The sequence below is a fragment of the Hyperolius riggenbachi genome, chromosome 10, assembly GCF_040937935.1.
Source record: "Hyperolius riggenbachi isolate aHypRig1 chromosome 10, aHypRig1.pri, whole genome shotgun sequence".
NCBI classification, from domain to species: domain Eukaryota; kingdom Metazoa; phylum Chordata; class Amphibia; order Anura; family Hyperoliidae; genus Hyperolius; species Hyperolius riggenbachi.
The window spans coordinates 180,814,936-180,835,845 of NC_090655.1; the positions used below are offsets into that span (position 1 = coordinate 180,814,936).

The 20,910-nt window shown below is 50.8% G+C and overlaps 1 protein-coding gene and 1 long non-coding RNA gene across 2 annotated transcripts in view; one reads left to right on the forward strand and one right to left on the reverse strand.

Moving 5' to 3' along the window:
* The window catches only part of LOC137533994 (uncharacterized), a 116,972-nt gene extending 104,838 nt beyond the window's left edge, over positions 1-12,134 (reverse strand). The window contains exon 1 of the long non-coding RNA XR_011024268.1: positions 11,855-12,134. This is a non-coding gene — a long non-coding RNA (uncharacterized lncRNA). The remainder of the gene's footprint in view (positions 1-11,854) is intronic.
* Positions 1-20,910, forward strand: part of LOC137533993 (peroxisomal N(1)-acetyl-spermine/spermidine oxidase-like) — a 180,371-nt gene that overhangs the window by 21,032 nt on the left and 138,429 nt on the right. The gene's annotated exons all lie outside the window — the stretch shown is intronic.

The window sequence follows — 20,910 nt, forward strand, 5'->3', positions numbered from 1 at the left end:
GGCCAGAGCTGTCACAATTTGCCATCCAACTTCTGTCTTGCCCTGCCTCAAGCGTCCTGTCAGAAAGGACCTTTAGCACAGCTGGGGGCATTGTCACTGAGAAGAGAAGTCACCTAAGTCACAAAAGTGTTCAGTACCTCACCTTTATCAAAATGAATGAGGCATGGATCCCGGAGGGCTACTGCCCGCCCGAAGACTAAGTCAGTACTCATACACCGCATCACTGCCTGCACACCGTGTGACTGCCTGCCCCAAGACTAAGTCACTTCCCACACAGCATCTCTGCCTGCAGGCCGCTTGACTGCCTTCTCCGCCACCACCTACAGGGTCCAGGACACCAGGCGGATTCCTGAATTTTTAAGGCCGGTGCTAGCAGTGGCTGCTATAATTATTTTTCTGGTGCGTGTACATGCCTGCCTAATTTTTCTGGCTGCACTGCAGCTGCAACAACAAAACAAAAGGCATGTACATGTGCCAATTCCCCTTCGTGATCATTGTGGACAGACCAAATTTGATCAGCTGGACAGTCACTGTTGTTCTATTATTGAGCTACCACAGCCCGGCGACCATATGGGCTTGAAAACTGCCACGGCCTGCACTCTCGCCATGGTGCGCACCAGTCCAGCATGGCCATCGCTTCACAAACAGTTGTTTATGGTGCGTTACACTGTGAGTTTGGTGTGTCAGTGTGAAGCAGTACTCTAATTACACTCCCTGATTGATGTATACACATGCAAGATGTTTTTAAAGCACTTTAGGCCTGCAATTTAGCATGCAATGTGATTTGTACGTTTAAAACACTGCTTTGCATCAAATCCAGATTTTTCCCTGGGACTTTTGGCGTCTATCCCACTCATCCATGCAAAAACTCAGATGTTAAAGAGGAACTGTAACATAAAAAGATCCCCTGGGGGGTACTCACCTCGGGTGGGGGAAGCCTCCGGATCCTAATGAGGCTTCCCACGCCGTCCTCCATCCGTCAGGGGTCTCGCTGCAGCCCTCCGTGGAGTCCGGGCAGCGGTGACGTCATTATTTACCTTCCTGGCTCCTGCGCAGGCGCTCTGACGGCTGTCGGCTCCGAACTACACGGAAATACCCGATCGCCGTCGGGTCCGCTCTACTGCGCAGGCGCAAGTTTCCTGCGCCTGCGCAGTAGAGCGGACCCGAATGAGATCGGGTATTTCCGTGTAGTTCGGAATGGAAAGCCGCCACAGCGCCCCCGCTGGAGCCAGCAAAGGTAAATATTGAAATGACAGTCGGCACAGTCGCCGGCTGTTCGGAGGGCTGCGGAGAGACCCCCGTGGGACAGAGGACGGCGTGGGAAGCCTCATTAGGATCCGGAGGCTTCCCCCACCCGAGGTGAGTACCCCCCAGGGGATCTTTTGAATGTTACAGAGTCTCTTTAAACACCTTGAAACATCTTTTCCATCACTTTTCTGGCCAGCATAAGTGTTTCTAGTTTTTAAAGTTCGCTTCCCCATTGAAGTCTATTGCGGTTCGCGAAAGTTCGCGCGAACCGAACTTTTGCGGGAGTTCGCGAACTGAAAAATGGAGGTTCGGGCCATCTCTATTCATTAGCTGCCCTCCTCCCAGAGTATTCAGACACTCCCACTGAACTTTTCTCCTCCAATCGCTGAGTCACCTCAGCCTTACTTGTAAATACAAGTAAGCAGAGGATAAGCAGCTAGGCAGGGAAATAAATGGAAGAGGAGGAATATATTATAGATAAAAAGAACCACAAGCATTCAACTGTTTGGCACTGACTACTAAAGGGTCAGTGCTCCTTAAAGTGAACCTCCAGACTAAAAATCGACTCAGCAGCACTCAAAAGGCCTGGTGTTTCTTTAACAGTTTTACAGCATCAGAACTTTGTTTCTCTTATACAAGTCTCATTTTTAGCTGAACAGAAGAAAACTGCCCAGGCAGTTTTCCCCTTATGCTGTGCAAAGCATGATGGGATTTCTGATGTTGTTGTTCTCGTTCTGCTGTTTTGGTGCAATTTTTCTTTTTTTACATTTTGAATTTGACATTTGAAGCCTAGTGTGTGCAGCTGGGAGGGGAAATCAGGACACCGGATAGATGGAACTGTGTCTCCTGCTCCTTGTCACCTCCTTTCAACCAAAAAGATGGCTGCCCCCATGACAAAGATGGCAGCCCCCATGAATCACAAACATTTGCCTGTTCTATTAAAACAGGGTGGGTAAGAGATTATATTTCCTATCTATTCTAATTAACATAACTAATGTTACTTAATGACAGTATGTTTGTTTAGGCTGAAGTTTCTCTTTAAGTATGTGATAACTCCAAATTATAACAGCAGAAAAGTTTTTGCAAGTTTTGAATGCAGGATTAGCATCTTTATCACTTATTACACTTAGACCAGTTGCTGTTGAAATTTGATTTTTATGGTGACAATACCTATTTAAACAGATGTGTTTTGCATCCCAGAATTTTATTTGCGTTAGCTACCAATACTTGGCACTGTATACAGTTACTTGTTATCAACCAGTATTCACAACTCTTTCTTCAAGTCTGATGTACCCAAGTGTATGCCATCTATGATATACAGCAGTGTTCTCCCCAGGCTCTTTTAGCCGGGTGCTCCACCTGGCTAGATTTGGTGACCACCCGGCTGTCATCGGCTCACCTCCTCACCGCCTCCTATGCTGTAAGTAGAGTTGCCCTGCATTTTCATCTCGCCCCACCCGGCTACTTTTTCCTGCCACCCGGCTACTATTTCATGCCACCCGGCTGGAAAATAATTCTGGGGAGAACACTGCACAGTATATTGCTTTACCATTAGTACGTCCAAGGTGAATGACTTTACATTTATCAACATTAAATTAAATCTGTCATATGCCTGCCTATAATTCCATGTTATCAAGATCATGTTGTAATATGTTACTATAATTTTTGAATGCAGAGGCGGCGCTACCATAGAGGCAGAAAGGGCAATTGCCACAGGGCCCCAGAGCCAGTAGGGGCCCCCAAGGTGTCTCTCCCTAACTTAATAGTTGCTCCCCATGGCCTCTGCAGAGTCTTTGGCAGAGTAGAATCTCACCTGTGCTGGCAGACACACTCCTCTTTCAGTGTGTGGCTCTGTGCACTCCCACCTTCATCCACTACTGGCGGCATCTTCTCAGAGAGCCGCGGCAAGTTATTACATAATAACATGTGCCTGGTCACGGAGGAGAGGCACCCGTGTAGGGATGAAATAACTGATATTCTACTACTTAATTCCAATAGTAAAACATCGTTCATCTTTGGCAATATTTTATTATGTCTCACTATGTCCTCCCTTTCTTGAAGACTAATCCTAAAACCAGAGCCAGATTAAGACCACACAGGGCCCCAAGCAGAGCAATACATTCAGGGCCCCCCTCCTCAGCCAACCTGTTGAAAGGATGCCCCCCCCCCCCCGTTTAGGTTGCCCCCAGAATAAATAGCAATACAACCCCCCAGTAAAGGTAGCCAGATGTTCCCCCAGTATAGGTAGCCAGATGACCCCACCCCCCAGTATAGGTAGCCAGATGTCAACAGATGTATGGCCACTTTAATTCCCCAAGGCTCATTCCTCCCCCCACTCACTAATGTCCTGCCCTTTGCCACAATCTCCCTCTGTCAGGCCACACATCTTTACTGACATCCCTCCTGGCACCATGATCCCTGCCTCGCTAATGCTAATTTCCTAAGTTTTGGTACCCCTCCTTCCATCACTGTTTTCACTCCCCCCCCCCCCCAACATCCATGCCTTTTTGGTGGTCAGTGGCAGTGCATCACTGCCTGCACACAACCCACTTCACTATAGTATGAAACCCTATAGGCCACATCCATACTCAGTACTGACAGGTGGAAAAGCCATTATGATTCGATCATAGTGAAAGAATCTGCCTGTAACAAGTGATGCATGTATGGCCAGCTTTAGGTTATGGTTTTTAATAACAAGATTGGAGAGAGGAGAGAGAAGGCAAAGCAGGTGGTTTTGGTGCACGGCGCTCAGCGCTGGTTACACAAACCAGGAGCCCCATAGCAGCAATAATATGCTGCGTGGGGCGCGTAAGGGAAATTCGGGGCTCCGGTGATTGCCGTACCCCAAATTACACCTCCCTCAGAGTTGCAACGACTGGGAGGGGGAATAGTATTTACCGCCGCCAGGGACTTTATTGGCAGCAGGAAGAGCCGTCATTCGGCGCTCCCCGCACTTAACTCACCCGCAGCGTACAAATACTAAGGGCTCAGACACACTTTAAGCTCTTTTCTGAGCGCTTTTAGCCATCAGAGCTTTCTGAGAGCTTTTTAAAAAACACTCAAATTGACTTGCATTAAAATCATGGTAAAATCACGATTATGGTAAAATCGCTCAGAAAAGTGCTTCTGGTGTGTCTGAGCCCTTATGCAGATAAGAGGAGTAACGATGAGGAGAGAAAAGCTGAAAGAGAGGGAAGAAGGTATTTGCCTCACCAGGATTGCACTTTTATTTAGCTTTCCTGTATGACAAGAAGACACAGACACCCAGCACCAGGGGAAGAGGGAAACAAAGGTGAATGGGGGGGAGCTCGTGCACACCAAGAGCGATTTGAAAAGGGCTTGGCTAATGTTACCCTCACGGGTGTCTGCACGTCGGGTAAATTGGGTCTAGTGTTTGGCGAACACCTGGATGTTCGGGTTCGCGAACGTTCGCCGAACATGGCCGCGATGTTCGGGTGTTCGCGCCGAACTCCGAACATAATGTAAGTCAATAGGGACCCGAACTTTCGTGCTTTGTAAAGCTTCCTTACATGCTACATACCCCAAATTTGCAGGGTATGTGCACCTTGGGAGTGGGTACAAGAGGAAAAAAAATATTTGAAAAAGAGCTTATAGTTTTTGAGAAAATTGATTGTAAAGTTTCAAAGGAAAAAATGTCTTTTAAATGCGGAAAATGTCATTTTTCTTTGCACAGGTAACATGCTTTTTGTCGCCATGCAGTCATAAATGTAATACAGATAAGAGGTTCCAGGAAAAGGGACCGGTAACGCTAACCCAGCAGCAGCACACGTGATGGAACAGGAGGAGGGCGGCGCAGGAGGAGAAGGCCACGCTTTGAGACACAACAACCCAGGCCTTGCATGAGGACAAGAAGCGTGCGGATAGCAATGCATTTTGTCGCCATGCAGTCATAAATGTAATACAGATAAGAGGTTCCGTAAAAAGGGACCGGCAACGCTAACCCAACAGCAGCACGAGTGATGGAACAGGAGGAGGCGCAGGAGGAGAAAGCCACGCTTTCAGGCGCAACCCAGGCCTTGCATGAGGACAAGAAGCGTGCGGATAGCAATGCATTTTGTCGCCATGCAGTCACAAATGTAATACAGATGAGAGGTTCAATAAACAGGGACCGGAAACGCTAACCCATCACAGATGTTCATTGTTCATGTTACTTGGTTGGGGTCCAGGAGTGTTGCATAGTCGTTTCCAATCCAGGATTGATTCATTTTAATTTGAGTCAGACGGTCTGCATTTTCTGTGGAGAGGCGGATACGCCGATCTGTGACGATGCCTCCGGCAGCACTGAAACAGCGTTCCGACATAACGCTGGCTACCGGGCAAGCCAGCACCTCTATTGCGTACATTGCCAGTTCGTGCCAGGTGTCTAGCTTCGATACCCAATAGTTGAAGGGTGCAGATGGATTGTTCAACACAGCTACGCCATCTGACATGTAGTCCTTGACCATCTTCTCCAGGCGATCGGTGTTGGAGGTGGATCTGCACGCTTGCTGTTCTGTGGGCTGCTGCATGGGTGTCAGAAAATTTTCCCACTCCAAGGACACTGCCGATACCATTCCCTTTTGGGCACTAGCTGCGGCTTGTGTTGTTTGCTGCCCTCCTGGTCGTCCTGAGTTTGCGGAAGTCAGTCTGTCGGCGTACAACTGGCTAGAGGAGGGGGAGGATGTCAATCTCCTCTCTAAAGTCTCCACAAGGGCCTGCTGGTATTCTTCCATTTTGACCTGTCTGACTCTTTCTTCAAGCAGTTTTGGAACATTGTGTTTGTACTGTGGATCCAGAAGGGTATAAACCCAGTAATTGGTGTTGTCCAGAATGCGCACAATGCGTGGGTCGCGTTCAATGCAGTCTAGCATGAATTGAGCCATGTGTGCCAGAGTCCTGCCAGAATCCTCATCATCCTTTTGTGAGCGTTGTGATAGTTGTGATGCATCATAGTCGTCACCTTCTTCCTGGTCTGCTGACCATTCGCGCTGAATTGTGGAAGTCCAACGTGCACCGCTCTGGCCCTCGTCAGTGGTGGCATGAAATTCCTGCTCCAACTCCAGCTGTTCCTCCTCCTCTTCTTCGTCATAGCTGCTGGGGCCAGCGTTTCCTAAAGCAGATGGCCTGATGTTGGTATCATCACGCTGATCGTTTTCTCCTTCAGATTCCCCCGGTTGCATCATGACAGCTGTTTCCTTGATTTTCAACATTGACTTCTTCAGTAAACACAGCAGTGGTATGGTAATGCTGACTGAAGAGTTGTCACTGCTCACAAGCAACGTGGATTGCTCAAAATTTTGGAGGACTTGGCAGAGGTCCAACATGTTGGCCCAATTGGATCCACAGAAGCTTGGCAGCTGTCCGGATGCGCCTCGGTACTGCGTCGTCATGTACTGGACCACTGCACTCTTCTGCTCGCAAAAGCGGGCTAGCATGTGCAGCGTAGAATTCCAGCGCGTAGGGACATCACACAGCAAGCAATGGTGGGGGAGATTGAAGCGCTCCTGCATCTTGGCGAGTGCCCCCGAAGCAGTACTGGAATTTCTACAATGTTTGGCCACTCGTCGCACCTTCAACAGAAGATCGGCCACGCCTGGGTATGTCCTCAGGAACCGCTGAACTACTAGGTTCATCACGTGCGCCAGGCAAGGGATGTGTGTCAGCTTAGCTAACCTTAAAGTGCGAATGAGATTACTCCCATTATCACACACAACCATGCCCGGTTTCAGGTCCAGCGGTGCCAGCCACAAATCCGTCTGTTCCTTTATTCCCCTCCAAATTTCCTCCCCTGTGTGCTGCTTATCCCCAAAGCAAATCAGCTTCAGCAACGCTTGCTGACGCATGCCAACAGCTGTGCTGCACTGCTTCCACGATCCTACTGCTGCTGGGTTAGCGTTTCCGGATGAGGTACAGCTTTGAGATGCGTTGGAGGAGAAGGAGTCAGAGAGGTAGGTGCTGCTGTTGTTATCCAGTGGGAGGGACGGCGGTGCAGCTGTTTGCGGCGTGGGCAACACCCGCGCCGTAGCAGGTGAGGAATCGCTGCCAGGCTCCACAAGGTTCACCCAGTGCGCGGTAAGGGAGATGTATCGACCCTGGCCGAACACACTCGTCCAGGTGTCAGTGGTGAGGTGAACCTTGCAGGCAACGACATTCTTCAAGCTTCGGGTTATTTTGCTGACCACGTGCTCATGCAACTCAGGCACTGCAGAGTGCGCAAAGTGGTAGCGGCTGGGAAACACATAACGTGGGATGGCCACTGACATCATGCCCTTGAAGCTGTTTGTCTCCACCACTCGATATGGCAGCATTTCGCAGGCCAGAAGCTTGGCTATGCTGGCTGTTAGTGCCACGGCCCGGGGGTCATTTGCTGGCAATTTCCTCTTGCGCTCAAAAATCTCCGAGACAGACAACTGAACCGTAGGGCTGCACACTGAAGGGCTGTTGGTTGTTGTGTTTGATGAAGACTGGGAGACCTCAAGAGCACTATTCCGGAAAGTGACAGTGTCAGCGTCGTCTGATGTTTGTGAATGTTGTTGTGAACCACGCAATGGCCAGGGCTGTATTTAGGGTTTGGGCTCCCCTAGGCACCCCAAACCTATTGCGCCCCCCGCCCCCCCCCCCCCCCCCTCCAGGAGGACATTGAGAGCGCGCCGCAGCGAAAAATGGGCGTGGTCACAGAATGCAGTAGGCGTGTCCATAATATACAGTGGGTGTGACCAATTAAAATTTCCTAGTAAGAGTGCAGCCCAAAGTCGGTGGGGCCATGTTTTCTCCCTGGGTATGAGTAAAGTGACCCTAAAAAAGCAAGTAGGAAATGTTCCCCCCAAAAAACACACATTAGCCAGTGCTCTCTCGCACAAAATAGTGGTAGGTATTAAGATTGTGAGCTCCCCTGAGAAAAGTCAGTAACATGACTATGTTCTCTGCAAAGTGCTGCAGAAGATGCCAGTGCTATATAAATACATAAGAATATGGTAGGACATTAGACTATGGCAGGATTAGATTGTAAGCTCCTCAGAGGATAGTCAGTGACATGACTACGTACTCTGAAGTACTGCTGAAGATGGCAGTACAATACAGTACAGTAGTATGGCAGCATGGCGGCGTAGTGGTTAGCGCTCTCGCCTTGCAGCGCTGGGTTCCCGGTTCCAATCCAGCCAGGTCAACATCTGCAAGGAGTTTTTATGTTCTCCCTGTGTCTATGTGGGCTTCCTTCAGACACTCTGGTTTCCTCCCACATTCCAATAACATGATACAGATAAGTTCATTGGCCTTCCCCTACAAATTGGCCCTAGACTACGATACATACATACACTTATGACTATGGTAGGGATTAGATTGTGAGCCCCTCTGTGGGACAGTTAGTAACAAAATAATACATACTCTGTACAGCGCTGCATAATATGTTGGCACTATATAAATAATTAGTATAAGTACAGTATAAAGTAGCCAGGTCTATAGGTGTCCCCAATATAGACATACTATAGGTGTCCCCAGTATAGATAGCCAGGTCTATAGGTATCCCCAGTTTAGGTAGTAGTCAGGGGCGTAACTAGAAATCACTGTGCCCCCTTGCGAAAATTTGGATGGGGCCCCCCTCATAGGTGCCAAATAATCATCATGGGGCATCATTTCACCATAAAATCTGCAATTGGCTGCTATGGGGTGGGTATCTCCAAAGGGGGGCTGCTGCTGTGGGGTGGTGGGAGAATATCTCCAAGGGGGGGCTGCTGCTGTGGGGTGCTGGGAGAATATCTCCAAGGGTGGGGGGCTGCTGCTGCTGTGGGGTGGGTGGGAGGGACAGTATCTCCAGGGGGGCTGCTGCTGTGGGGTGGTGGGAGAATATCTCCAAGGGGGGCTGCTGCTGCTACTGTGGGGTGGGTGGGAGGGAAGGTATCTCCAGGGGGGGGCTGCTGCTGCTACTGTGGGGTGGGTGGGAGGGAAGGTATCTGTATCTCCAAGGGGGGGCTGCTGCTGTGACGGACATCGGGGTTCCCCCTCCTGTCACCCTGATCCTCCATAGCGCTGCCGCTGCATTATAAACAGCTTCTCACTCACTTTCCCTGGCTCTGAGCTCCGTTAGATGTTAATGCTGCAGCGTGGACCTATGGAGGGGCATGGTGACAGGAGGGGGGGGCCCAAGAAGAACCAAGAAGAAGTCATCCCCCCCTCTGACCCTGCTCCCGTTCGGGGCGCCCTGTCCCCGCCGCAAATTGAGCCTTCAGAGACGAAGCTGAGCTGATCTAGGGCAGAGACGAGTCTCTGCCAGGGTCTCTAGCAGGCTACTCCAGAGACGGATAAAGACCAAACTGGGCCCTAAGCAAAGTGATAACTTTGGGCCCCCCTGCTCCTGTTGCAAGTCAGGTCGCGTTGATAAGGGAGGTTTACAGGAAGTTAAAAATGGACATTTTAATGCTCTCTAAATCTAAATGTTATTACCCAGCGCTTGCTGAAATAGAAAGTAGCCATACAGCCTTGCTTTTGTGGCCATGTTGCCTTTCATGTATGGGGACATCTAATCAGCGCAGATCTGAGTATGGTCCATACATGCCCAGTAGTACGAAGGTACGCATGCATGGCTTTTTCCTGTGTGTATGAGCAGATTCGTGCTACTGGGTATGGACAGACCGAAATTGAACTTGCGTAGTATGGTCGCGCTCATACACTAATGGGAACGTAGCCACAAAAGGTAAAGAGGGTACCAGCCAGCAGAAGTGAGTTTGTGAACGATCTCAAAAGCCTCTGGAGTATCCAGGTAAGTAGCTAACAAACATTTTCTCCTCACAGGTTTGCTTTAAGTGGCACAGAAACAGACAGCTACATGACAGACAGACACAGAGAGGCAGCATTTCACTTGTCCGCCGGCAAGCTCCTCCTGTGTCCTGTCTCCATCCCTGCCAGCACCTGTACATTTTGTGACTGTGTTAATACATAGGGGTCACAGGTAGCCAGTGGGGACAGAGATAGGACACAGGAGGGAGTGTACCAGTGGACAGGTGCACACTGCAGGGCCCCAGGGGGAGCACAAGATGGGTTGAGACCTGGGGAGCCTGCCAGTCAGCCCTGCATGATACCCGTGGCAGCAATTCCATAGATTTCAATGTGAAATCTATTAAAAATCTGTTGTGCGACAGTGAGGGCCTATTTCCACTGAGCCCAAAACCAGGCATAATCTGCAGTGTTTCCCCACATACGAGAGGGGCAGGGAAACGCTGCTTATCTCTATATCTTCAGATTTTTGCAGCATGCAGCCAAATCACTATAGCCTTGCATGGAACAACCTAGCAATTCAGGCTGTGGCTCCGCAGCAGAACAGCTCCTAGTGGAAACCGACCCTAATAGATCCCTCTCCATTTAGATTGAAAGATCTGGCACTTGGTTGCATCCAGTAGCCATCTGGCAGAGTGCGGCCAACATAAAAAGGTTTGGAAATGGACACGGTACCTGCCCTGTTGCGAAGCCATAGCCAAATTGCTATACCCATGCCATGCACAGCTATAGAGATTTGGATAGGTGCTGGGGAAAACTACCCCATGCTGTGCAGAATCGCACCGGCATGCAATTCAGACAGCATGCTATTGTCTGAATAGGCAGTATTTCCCCATCACGCTTGCATGCAGGGAAACTGCATATTCGGAATTAGTGGAAATGGGCCACATGGAAGGCATGACAGGAGAGGCAGACAGCCAAGTGGAAGGCCTGACTTGATAGATAGATAGATAGATAGATAGATAGATAGATAGATAGATAGATAGATAGATAGATAGACAGACAGACAGACAGACAGACAGACAGACAGACAGACAGACAGACAGACAGACAGACAGACAGACAGACAGACAGACAGACACATGGAAGGCCTGACTAGATAGATAGACAGACAGCTAGACAAACAGACCGAGACACAGACAGACACATGGAAGGCCTGACTAGCAGGGGCGTAGCAATAGGGGTTGCAGAGGTAGCGACCGCATCGGGCCCTTGGGCCAGAGGGGCCCCGAAAGGCCCTCCCTCAACTACAGTATTAGCTCTCTATTGGTCCTGTGCTCATAATAATCACTTCTATAGATACTTTGAATAGTGGTAATCCTTAACAAACTGTTTCCCATCCTTTTCTTGCACCTGTGACACTGTAGTTGCCATTGGCAGGTTTTGGTGCGCCGTATCAATTGGTATGTATAGAGTGCTTGGGGGGGCCCCATTGTAAAACTTGCTTCGGGGCCCACTGCTCCTTAGCTACGCCACTGCTGACTAGATAGGTAGATAGACAGACAGAGAGACACATGGAAGGCCTGACAGGATACACAGAGCCACATGGAAGGCCTGACTAGATAGACAGACAGACAGACAGAGACACAGACAGACACATGGAAGGCCTGACTGACGTAACACACTGACAATACCCTGAATAACACATAGAATAGCACACAGAGAGAAGGGTGAGACATGCAAGTAAACTGGCAGAGGCAAACATGGAAACCGAAACAGCTATGTGAACGTTAGGTGAGAAACACACACAAGCCAGCCAAGTAGAAATAGAAGCATCACCTGAGTCACATCATGGAGAAAGTTATATGAAAAAATACTGATTACACACTGAGAGTACCTTGCTCATGGTGGGGTCTGGGGGAGGAGAGTTTGAATCACTAGTTGAATGTTATCATGCAGTTATGTAGGGAGAGCAAACACCAGCACTGAAGATCTTCCCGGGCACTCTGAGATATGCTGCAGCAGCAGAGGAGCTGAATGAGTGAGTCATCAGCACTGTTGATAAACATTCATTCAAACTTCCTCTCCGTGCTCACCCTTCTGCTCTCTCCGTACTCAGTCAGCTGTGCAGTAACTATCCTATATGTTCTTCTGGTGCTCTCTCTGGCTTATATGCAGTGGTGATTTACAGGTAGATGGTCAGGCTCCAGCTACTACTCGCTCTGGCTGCTCCCATGAATCGACTCATGAATCAAAGATTGCTGGCCTAGATTCTAGGGCAGCAATATTTGACTCATGAGTCGACTCATGAGTCACAGGAGCAGCCTGCTAGAGACTCTCTGGCAGAGACTCGTACCTAGCTGAAGTGATGGGAAGTCCGGCTCACTAAAAAGCCACATGCGGCTAGGGGATGACGCGCTGGGCCATCCCAGTACTGAAGTAGGGGGGGGGGAGCGAGTTCCCCTCCATGTGGTTGTGCTCTCTGCCGCAGACCCCCCCCCCCCCCCCCCCCCCCCTCTGAAATCAACTTTTTTTTTCCCCATGATAACATTTTTACAAGAAAAAAAAAATAATAATAAAAATACATAGCTAATAGGTGGGCGCAACCCCTCGAGGGGCCGCCCATGGCACCGGCCCACGGGTGCCTCTTAAGAGATACGGCCCTGGCAATGGCTGGGCTACTGCTGCTGCTGAGGAGGGTCTGGTGGTGAGTCTGGTGACCCCAAGGGAGGCAGTGTTGCTGGTACCCTGTCCTGCCGCGTTTGCCCACAGAGTGGGATGTTTGGATACCATGTGGCGGGTCATGCTGGTGGTGGAGAGGTTATTAATATTTTTCCCCCTGCTCAGGCGGGTCTTGCACACCTTGCAAATCACCATGGTACCATCCTCACTGCAGTCTTCAAAGAAAGGCCAGACTTTGGAGCACCTGCCTTGCTGGCAATTTCTGTTTGCGCCTCTTTTGCGTCTCACTTGAACTTCCACGCTTGTGGTGCCTGAAATTTCGCGCCGCCTACCTTGTGGCACAAGGCGAACTCGTGCAGCAGTGGGTTCTTCAACAGACTCATCTGTGCTGCTACGACGGCGATGTTCTCCTTCACAAACAAAATCTGGGTCTGTGTCCACATTGTCCAAACCCTCCTCTTCCATCTCCTCAAACTCGTCATATGTGATTGTGGGCCGCCGCCGTGGAGTAGAGCTCCCCAGAACAACCTCTGCGCAGCTCACTCCAACGTCGTCTTCCAGATCTTCTCGGCCGACCTCCTGCAATTGAAACCCCTCCTGCCCAACTTGCTCTGGGATTTGGGTTTCAAAGTCCTCGGACTCGCCTTGCATTTCAGTGCGCGGTGCATTTCCCACAGTAAATGGTTGTGAATCCGGTCACAACATTTCTGGCTGTTCCATTGACCTTTGAAAGGTGGAAGTTTGTTGGGCTGGGAATAGCTCCTGCGAATACCCCATTGTGTCCTGAGGAAATTCTTCGGACTGGTTATTTGGCAGTTGTGTGCGTGGTGTCGCTGCCGTTGTGTCAGCTTTGTGCCCACTGGCTCCTTGTAACTGGCTGAGGCCTCGGACCTCGTGCGTGATGTGCTGGTGCTGCTTAACCCACTGCTGGACGCTTGAGAGGTCATCCAATTAATTATCTGGTCCTGTCCTTTTGGATTTGTGAGGGTTGATTTCCTGGACAACATGGGCGGTATTGAGTGGGTTTTCTTCGGTGCTCCACTGTGGCCTGTACTTGAACCGTCAGGGGAAACACCTCTTCCCTTGCCCCTCCCTCTTTCACAGGATTTCTTCTTCATTTCACTTATCCTTAAAGTACACGCTGACTGGCAGCAGTACAGTGGCAGTACAGAAATGCTATATAGTGGTGGGTGAGCGGTGTACTACTATTCCCAGCAGCGACACAGAGCACAATGCTATACAGTGGTGGGTGAGCGGTGTACTACTATTCCCAGCAGCGACACAGAGCACAATGCTATACAGTGGTGGGTGAGCGGTGTACTACTGTTCCCAGCAGCGACACAGAGCACAATGCTATACAGTGGTGGGTGAGCGGTGTTCTACTATTCCCAGCAGCGACACAGAGCACAATGCTATACAGTGGTGGGTGAGCGGTGTACTACTATTCCCAGCAGCGACACAGAGCACAATGCTATACAGTGGTGGGTGAGCGGTGTACTACTATTCCCAGCAGCGACACAGAGCACAATGCTATACAGTGGTGGGTGAGCGGTGTACTACTATTCCCAGCAGCGACACAAAGCACAATGCTATACAGTGGTGGGTGAGCGGTGTACTATTGTTCCCAGCAGCGACACAGAGCACAATGCCATACAGTGGTGGGTGAGCGGTGTACTACTATTCCCAGCAGTGACACAGAGCACAATGCTATACAGTGGTGGGTGAGCGGTGTACTACTATTCCCAGCAGCGACACAGAGCACAATGCTATACAGTGGTGGGTGAGCGGTGTCCTACTGTTCCCAGCAGCGACACAAAGCACAATGCTATACAGTGGTGGGTGAGCGGTGTACTACTATTCCCAACAGCGACACAGAGCACAATGCTATACAGTGGTGGGTGAGCGGTGTACTACTATTCCCAGCAGCGACACAGAGCACAATGCTATACAGTGGTGGGTGAGCGGTGTACTACTATTCCCAGCAGCGACACAGAGCACAATGCTATACAGTGGTGGGTGAGCGGTGTACTACTGTTCCCAGCAGCGACACAGAGCACAATGCTATACAGTGGTGGGTGAGCGGTGTACTACTATTCCCAGCAGCGACACAGAGCACAATGCTATACAGTGGCGGATGAGCGGTGTACTACTGTTCCCAGCAGAGACACAGAGTGGCAGTAAACACAATGCTATACAGTGGTGGGTGAGCGGTGTACACAGAGTGGCAGTAAACACAATGCTATATAGTGTGGGTGAGCGGTGTACTACTGTTCCCAGCAGCGACACAGAGCACAATGCTATACAGTGGTGGGTGAGCGGTGTACTACTATTCCCAGCAGCGACACAGAGCACAATGCTATACAGTGGTGGGTGAGCGGTGTACTACTATTCCCAGCAGCGACACAGAGCACAATGCTATACAGTGGTGGGTGAGCGGTGTACTACTATTCCCAGCAGCGACACAGAGCACAATGCTATACAGTGGTGGGTGAGCGGTGTACTACTGTTCCCAGCAGCGACACAGAGCACAATGCTATACAGTGGTGGGTGAGCGGTGTACTACTGTTCCCAGCAGCGACACAGAGCACAATGCTATACAGTGGCGGGTGAGCGGTGTACTACTGTTCCCAGCAGAGACACAGAGTGGCAGTAAACACAATGCTATACAGTGGTGGGTGAGCGGTGTACACAGAGTGGCAGTAAACACAATGCTATATAGTGTGGGTGAGCGGTGTACTACTGTTCCCAGCAGCAACACAATGACTGGGGGGACCCTGGCTAGCCTGGCTGGACAGAGAACTACCCTGCCTGCCTACCCAAAACTAAACCCACAGACAAATGGCGGAAAAATGACGTGGATCGGGTATTTATTTACCCGAACCCCACGTGACCCGTTCGGCCAATCAGAGCGTGTTCGGGTCCGAACCACGTGCACCGTTCGGCCAATCACAGCGCTAGCCGAACGTTCGGGGAACGTTCGGCCATGCGCTCTTAGTTCGGCCATATGGCCGAACGGTTTGACCGAACACCATCAGGTGTTTGGTCGAACTCGAACATCACCCGAACAGGGTGATGTTCTGCAGAACCCGAACAGTGGCGAACACTGTTCGCCCAACACTAATTGGGTCATCTGCCCTGCCCTGGACTCCCGCTGTAAACCCCAGTCCCCCCCCCCCCGCCCAGCCGCCGCTCCCGTCCTAGCGTCAGACCTCGATTAGGCGCCGACCAATAGCGCGGGCGCTAGGACCTAGCACACTGCACTGATATGCGGAAGTGACATCACTTCCGCATATAGAACGTGGTGCGTCCGTGCAGCCGTTGTAACTGGTCAGGTCGCCTGCTGATTGAAGTCTGATGCTGCAAGGTGAGGGGGGCGCCTGTCACTACCTAACCTGGGGGGTCCCTGTTACTTCCTAACCTGGGGGGCGCCTGTCACTTCCTAACCTGGGGGGCACCTGTCACTTCCTAAATGGGGGTCCCTTTCACTACCTAACCTGGGGGGCACCTGTCACTTCCTAACCTGGGGGTCCCTGTCACTACCTAAATGGGGGTCCCTGTCACTACCTAACCTGGGGGGCACCTGTCACTTCCTAACCTGGGGGTCCCTGTCACTACCTAACCTGGGGGGTCCCTGTCACTTCCTAACCTGGGGGACGCCTGTCACTACTTAAACTGGGGGTCCCTGTCACTTCCTAACCTGGAGGTCCATGTCACTATCTAAACGGGGAGTCCCTGTCACTTCCTAACCTGGGGGCGCCTGTCACTTCCTAACCTGGGGGTCCCTGTCACTACCTAACTTGGCCATCAAACAATGTACAGAAGGAGCCCCACAAATAGTAGCTATCTTCGAGTGTGCCCTGGTCAAGGTCTCAGTGTCCAGACAGACCTGCAGCAATCCCAAAAGCAAGTAGGACCGGCACCGCTCTCATCAATGGTATCAAAGCACTTTTATTGTATTAAAACGGCATAGCAATGACAGACGCTGTTTCGGGACTCAGCCCTTTCTCAAACTGCACTCACCCACCCCCAATAAAAACACCAATCGGTGTCCTGCTGGGTGGAGCCTATGTGGCGGACCTGATGGAGAACAGTTAACTTAATATGCAAACTAGCAGAAGTCTAATCAAAGTATTTACCTGTCAGCCATGGAAAAATTCAGCAAGCGCTAACAGGAAGCCGCACGGAGGAGGAACACTATAGTGTGACGCCAAGTAACTTCTGCCTCATGCGCCGCTTGAACCAATCAGGCTCATTGCCTGGCTACCATTGACCCAGTAAGACGCGTGTATGTAACTTCCGGCGAGCCGGATGTTTTGGGAACTAGTGGAACGCAAAAGGATGCGCTCCACGGATGCCTGCGGACTTCCTATATCCATGCGGCCGCTGATTGGTTCAAGCGGCGCATGGGTCGGAAGTTGCTTGGCGTCACACTATAGTGTTCCTCCTCTGTGCGGCAGCCTGTTAGCGCACGCTTGCTGAATTTTTCCATGGCTGACAGGTAAATACTTTGATGAAACTTCTGCTAGTTTGCATATTAAGTTAACTGTTCTCCATCAGGTCCGCCACATAGGCTCCACCCAGAAGGACACCGATTGGTGTTTTTATTGGGGGTGGGTGTATTTAAAGATTTGTGCACGGGTGTATATTTAGGCTATTGCAGTTTGAGAAAGGGCTGAGTCCCGAAACAGCGTCTGTCATTGCTATGCCGTTTTGATACTACCTAACCTGGGGTCGCCTGTCACTGCCTAACCTGGGGGCGCCTGTCGCTACCTAACCTGGGTGTCCCTGTCGCTACCTAACCTGGGGTTCCCGGTCACTACCTAACCTGGGGGTCCCGGTCACTAACTAACCTGGGGGGTCCCTGTAACTTCCTAACCTGGGGGACGCCTGTCACTACTTAAACTGGGGGTCCCTGTCCTTTCCTAACCTGGAGGTCCATGTCACTACCTAAACGGGGAGTCCCTGTCACTTCCTAACCTGGGGGTGCCTGTCACTTCCTAACCTGGGGGTCCCTGTCACTACCTAACCTGGGGGCGCCTGTCGCTACCTAACCTGGGGGCGCCTGTCGCCACCTAACCTGGGGGTCCCTGTCGCTACCTAACCTGGGGGTCCTGGTCACTACCTAACCTGGGGGTCCCTGTCACTACCTAACCTGGGGGGCACCTGTCACTACCTAAATGGGCGGTCCCTGTCACTTCCTAACTCGGGGTCCCTGTCACTACCTAAACGGGGGGTCCCTGTCACTTCCTAACCTGGGGGTCTCTGTCACTACCTAACTGGACTTGGGGTCCCTGTCACTACCTAACTGGGGATCCCTGTCACTTCCTAACCTGGGGGGCACCTGTCACTTCCTAACCTGGGGGGTACTTGGCGCTACCTAAACTGGGGGGGCTCCTGGTGCTACCTAAACTGGGGGGCTCCTGGCGCTACCTAAACTAGGGGGCACCTGTCACTACCTAAACTATCCAGGCCAGCCAGCACAGCATCACCACCAGCCAACCAGCCCAGAATCACTGTCAAAAAGGCCACAGCATCACCACCAGTCAGGCCAGCATTTACTTCAACCAGCCAAGCACAGCCCAGCATCACCGCCAGCCAGGTCACAGCATCACCCCCAGCCAATCCAGCCACAGCATCACCGCCAGCCAGCCCGGCCACAGCATCACCGCAAGGCCTTTCAGCTCACACATCATTCCCAATCCAGACAAAAACAGTATTGCCAGGCCAGCCAGGCACAGCAGCCAGTAGAGGAGAATTGAGTAGCCAGGTGAGAGGTGTCTACAATATTAAGGGGGCATTCTGCCTATTTATGTGAAATGATGTCTATTTATGTGCCTCATGACTGCTGAATTTGTCTTGTTATGGGCCTCATGATCGCTGAATTTGTCTTGTTGGGGGCTTCATGATTTGTTGGGGGCCTCATGATTGCTGAATGTGTCTTGTTGGGGGCATCATGATTGCTGAATGTGTCTTGATGGGGGCCTCATGATTGCTGAATTTGTCTTGTTGGGGGTCACATGATTGCTATCCGTGAGACTATGGGAAAAGCTGAATCATCATCATATGAGACAATAGCATTAAACCAACTGTTTTAGCTTTTTAAAACAGAAAATAATAGGATGTATGAAATTGTTTATTATCACAGTTTATTTTCAACTTGGATTTTCCATAATGTTCATGTATGAGTTAAAACATTTGTATTTAGTTTAAATTGCTGTTGCCACTTTGCGATAGATAGATAAGTGACTTTTGGGTTGCGGTCAGGGGGGTAACTAGAAATCCCTGGGCCCCCCTGCAAAAAAAAATCCGAGCCCCCCCTCCATAGGGCCCGCTCAGGGACTTTTGGGGGGCAGGAGGGGTCGCAACATAAGAAGAGAGCGTGGCCGCAGATCGGTGGGGAGGGTGGGATTGGTGGCAGCGGGCAGCAGCAGCGGCGGCAGGCAGGTCACATACCTCATTCGCCCCGGAGGTCTCCGATGTGTAAGAGCTTCATGTCACTTCCTGTTTACACAGGAAGTGACATGAAGCACTTACTGATGGGAAACCTCCGGGACAAGGAGGTATGTGACCTCCCTGCCGCCGCTGCTGCTGCCCGCTACCACTAATGATTGCAGGAGGGGCCGCGCTGAGAGGAGAGCCCAAGGTGAGGGAGGGGGGGGAACGTCCCCCCTCCCCACCAATCTGCGGCCACGCTCTCCTCTTATGCTGCGACCCCTCATGCCCCCCAAAAGTCCCTGAGCGGGGCCTAGGGGAGCCCCCCCCCCCCCACACATGAACTTGAGCAATGGTGGGACATTAGATTAGGACAGTAGTGGCGAACCTTTTGGAGGCCGAGTGCCCAAACTGCAACCCAAAAGTCACTTATCTTTCGCAAAGCGCCAACAGCAATTTAAACTAAATACAAGTATTTTAACTCATATGTGAACATTATGGAAAATCCAAGTTGAAAATAAACTGTGAAGATAAACAACTCATCCATTCTACTCCTGAAAAATGTATTGTTTTAGAAACCCCCTCCCCCAGTTTTAATTTTCTGTTTTAAAAAGCTAAAGAAAGTAGGTTTAAGGCTATTGTCTCATATGTGTAAGGACCCACGGAGACGCCGCCGCGTGGGGCAACATGGCGGCGGTCTCCGCTTCACTGCCAGCGAGTTTCGCTTCACACACGGAACTGCTGGCACGGGTTGGTGGGGACACCGCCGCCGCGGCTGGCGACATGGCGGCGGGTCTGGGGGTGCAGCCGGCGGTATTTAGTGTGCGTTCGTGCGCGGACCCTGGCCTCTCTGGTGCACAGAGGCAGAGGGTCACGCGCGCGCGTGCAAAGAGGCAGGATATTTACCTCTTACGCAGGAGGGTCAGCTGACTCTCCAGTCAGCTGATCGCAGGAGCCCTGGGGATTGGCTGGGCGGCTGGGTGGTGCTGCAGATGCGCTCCCAGCATAAAAGGAGCCTTCCTTCAGTTGCTCCTTGTCTGCTGTCGTGAAAACACTTCTGTGTTAGCGCTCAGACCTTAGTTCAGTGCCCTGGTGTTGATACTAAGGATTTCACACCTTAGTTAGGATTGTATTTGATATTATCTGTGTTTGACTCCGGCTATCCTTGACTACTCTCTCTCTCTACGCTATTGTACTTCTGCCTATCTGATTCTTGTTGCCGACCTCTGCCTGATTACTGATTACTCTTCTGCCTTTCGCTCCTGTGCCACTGCCGCCATCTCTGTTGCTGAACCCTTGCCTGTCTGACCTTTCTCCCTTCAGTCGAACGTCTCCCACTGGAGGGTTATCTCTGAGGCTTGCCTCTCCGAGACGCCTGCCCCAAGCAGACGATTACTGCTAGGGGTCGAGATTCCTCACTCTGCCTGGTTAGAGGATCTCACTCACGGGGTTCTCATTCAGAGGTAACCACACCTCTGAGGAATTGCCGTGTGGTGGATATTTCCACACTTCTGTGATATACTACTGTCTTTATTGTGTTTCTTTTGCTGAGGTGTCCAGAGGTTAGCAATATATCTGTATTATCGGTAATTCTGCAGATCATCAATAATTAGGTATATATCTGCATTCTTGGTGATACTGCAGATCGCCAATAATCAGATTCTCTCTGCGTGCTGACACCAATCGTTACAATATGATTATGATTCAGCTTTTCACATAGTCTCACAGTTAGCAATCATGAGGCCCCCAACAAGACAAATTCAGCAATCATAAGGCCCCCAACAAGTCAAATTCAGCAATCATGAGGCCCCAACAAGACAAATTTAGAAATCTTTAGGC